The sequence below is a fragment of the Petaurus breviceps genome, unplaced genomic scaffold (genome assembly GCF_028583685.1).
Source record: "Petaurus breviceps papuanus isolate PSGF00001 unplaced genomic scaffold, PetGlider_PUasm1.0 90638, whole genome shotgun sequence".
Taxonomy (NCBI): Eukaryota; Metazoa; Chordata; class Mammalia; order Diprotodontia; family Petauridae; genus Petaurus; species Petaurus breviceps.
The window spans coordinates 7,378,232-7,381,293 of NW_027187295.1; the positions used below are offsets into that span (position 1 = coordinate 7,378,232).

Sequence of the window (3,062 nt, forward strand, 5' to 3'; positions counted from 1 at the left end):
TTCTTTCTTTCTTTCTTTCTTTCTTTCTTTCTTTCTTTCTTTCTTTCCTTCCTTCCTTCCTTCCTTCCTTCTTTCTTTCTCACACAGCTAGTAAGTGTTAAGTGTCTGAGGCTGGATTTGAACCCAGGTCCTCCTAACTCCAGGGCAGGTGCTCTATTCACTGCCACAGAATAATTTTTCTTAAAGATAGATATACCTGATCAGTTATTCACCTGATCAAAATTTTCATTCCCCATAATCTATGGGGTAAAGTTTAAACTAATCTGCCTGCCACTGAAAACCTTGCCTTATCTTATCAGTCCCCTTTATTAACTCTCTGCTCCATCCTCTGGAGGTCTTCCATTGTACTCTGTTTATTTGGGCTGTTCAAGATGACTGGTGGATGGCTGAATTATCTATTTTTAAAAGTGTTACTCAAATATCACCTCCTCTAAGATTCCTTCTCAGTGCCCTACTACTCAGTAAAGACCTCCATTCCTCAGTCCACATAGCACTTTGCCTTTTAACTCTAATGCACTTACCACATAATATTCAGTATTATACCTATTTATGTAAGTACATAATCTTTTTTTACTAAGCCATAAACTACTTCAGAGCAGGGGCAGCAGCTTATCTTCACTTGCATCTTTACTTCTCCAGGTTCTAGCAAACACTCTTCACACAATGGAAGCTCAATAAATGCTGTATTTTTGTTGAGTAGAAGAACATACCATTCACTGTCTCAGTTAACCATGCCTAGGGGGAACCTGGCAGACCCAGACAGTCTTGATTCTAATTGCTGGCAAGATGTCCAGGAGGAAATGAATAGCTTTGTAGGGTCAGCTCTACAAAAGACAAATCCATACAATGGGGGGTAAACATTACACACAATCTCATTTTAGATCCATTCCCTCTAATCTTTGGTTAAATTTAAAATTGGAACCTTCCAGCCAAAAATTTAGAAAGCCTCCCTTTATTATCTTCTTTTTCATTCCATAATAAACCAAGCTTGAGCAGTGAATCCTTTTCTCTCTCCAAAAGCAGAAAGGGGGGTAGGGGGAGGGGAGAGTCCCGGGGAACTGAGTAGCAGTAATACTTTGATCCTTTGCCTGCCCTTGCCCTCACGCTTGACATTAATGCTAGACACTACTACTGCCTCCCCGAAGAGAGGTGGGCATGCTCAGTCACTTAGGCAAATTTCCTTTGAAAAGGAAAGTTCAGCATCATAGAGTTGAGAGCTCCTAGCTGGGACAAAAGGAGGCCCTAGGCAGGGGTTTGGAGAAAATACCTTGTCTCCTTTTTTTCCCATAAATCCAAAACTACAAAAAGTCAAAAGATGTCATTGTTACCTGACCACAAGCCCGGGAAGAGGTCATTGAAGGCAGAGCAACACCATGCAAAATGCTGTGAGAATATGTTCTCGATGAGGGGAAAAAGCACGTTTTACTAAGGTTCTTTATCTGCTTCCTCCAGCCAAAGTCTCAACGTGATTTTTTTTTCAGCACCTAACGATCATAGGAAGGTTTTACTCTGCTAACAGAAAGTCAGATATTAACGAAAGACCAAGAAATAAACAATCGTCTGCTCCCTTTACCGTCCGGAAACCCCATGGTGTCTACAGCGGATAAACGAGCCACTTTAAAATCAAGGGGGTGGGAGAGTGGGAATTCCGGGAGAGAAAATGCATGCCACTGACTGGTAGTCTCAAATACTCCCCTCCCCATACCCGGGTCTCTAATTCTCCCCCTCCTCCCCCCCGCCAGCTTTTCCATTTCATCCAATAAACGTAGGCTACTGCGGCAAGCTTTCTAAAACCAGAGACTCTTGAAATGCAGGAGGTTATTTGGGGATGGGGGTATTGTGAGAAATCAGGATATAAAATCACATGCGTTCAATTTGTCAATTCCCAAGGAGGTCTTCTTCCTGCCCTGAACCATGCACGAGAGTCAATGGTAGACTGAAAGAACGAATCACTGGCCGAGAGGGGGAGCCCAGCAGTACCAGCTGCTGGAGAGAGCCTGGATCCCGGAGCAGCCGCGAGCGTCAGCGGATTAGGAAAGGGGGGTGGGGGGTGGGGAGCGGGGTAGAGTGAGGAGGGAGGGAGGGGAAAGCTGCTGGGGGGTCCTGAGTCCGGCTGGGTGCTGACGTAGAGAAACTTTCTCAGCCGCTGATGAGGAAGCCCAGACTGAACTAGCATCTCGGAGCTTTGGAAGAACTACTCTCCTTAGACCCCTGCTCATTTGGCGGGACAACCGGACATCACTTTGTAAGGTACGCATCTCTTCTGGTTGTGTAGCTCATTTCTCCCCGGGACCTCTCGCCTCCGGGCTACTTCCCCCCCCCCCCTTCCCCCCAGTCCTCGCCAGATTCTTTGAAAGTGACAGGAGCTGAACCGGGCTCTTCAGTCCGCCCGGGCATGTGGGCAGTGGGCAGCTCTCGGGGTTGATGCCCTCTAGAAGAAAGGAAGGTGAGGTGCGGTCCCCCGTGCTTGGGACGACAGGATGCAAAGGATTGAAAGAGGCATGAAAGACAAAATGTGGAGCAATAGACGAGACTAAATAAAACCTGTTGACGCCTGTTCTGGTAATGCTTGAGGCCGAAGCGAGGGGGAGCGTGTGTGCGATCCACAGCCTAGAAGTGGTCTGTGTGCACTGGTAGTGGCCCCAAGTCCTCTTGGGAGGCTGGAAACTTTGGGTCTTGGGAGCTGCGGTTGAAGGGACCAGGGCCATCGGACAGGCGGGCTGACGGTGTGGTGCTGGCAGTGCACTGGACCGGACAAAGATCCTCCGAGGCTTCCCAGACAACTTCCAGATCTTCCTCCCCTTTGTCGATTTAGGGACGAAGAGTATAGGGATGATGTAGCTGATACATCGAAATCAAAGTGCAGGGAAGAGCTGGAACCTAGGGGCTGTGTAGGACTGCTCATAGTCCTGATGATGGTGATCCTAGGGCTTAGGAGGATTTAGAAGTAGCCTCTGGGTGTTGCGATGGAAAGAGCCTCACCAAAAAGCTTGGTGAGAGCCTGGAAGAGTTCCGGGTACCTAGTTGGCCCCCGACCCCACCTCCTTTACTCCCAGCCCCCT

General features: G+C 47.9%; 1 protein-coding gene and 1 long non-coding RNA gene across 10 annotated transcripts in view; one reads left to right on the forward strand and one right to left on the reverse strand.

Moving 5' to 3' along the window:
- LOC138143326 (uncharacterized) overlaps window positions 1-1,980 on the reverse strand; it is a 2,021-nt gene extending 41 nt beyond the window's left edge. Inside the window, exons 1-2 of the long non-coding RNA XR_011163676.1 lie at window positions 1,329-1,980; window positions 1-824 (exon numbers count right to left, since the gene is read on the reverse strand). The exon at window positions 1-824 is cut by the window's left edge and continues 41 nt beyond it. This is a non-coding gene — a long non-coding RNA (uncharacterized lncRNA). The remainder of the gene's footprint in view (window positions 825-1,328) is intronic.
- A 108-nt stretch (window positions 1,981-2,088) lies between these two features.
- The window catches only part of GULP1 (GULP PTB domain containing engulfment adaptor 1), a 418,555-nt gene continuing 417,581 nt past the window's right edge, over window positions 2,089-3,062 (forward strand). For 3 of the 9 annotated variants that reach the window (XM_069064526.1, XM_069064532.1, XM_069064523.1), the window contains exon 1: window positions 2,093-2,250. The gene's annotated coding sequence lies outside the window, so the exon portion shown is untranslated. Of the gene's footprint in view, window positions 2,251-3,062 lie in introns of all 9 variants that reach the window. The other 6 variants (XM_069064528.1, XM_069064527.1, XM_069064530.1 and 3 more) reach the window with 4 other exon arrangements.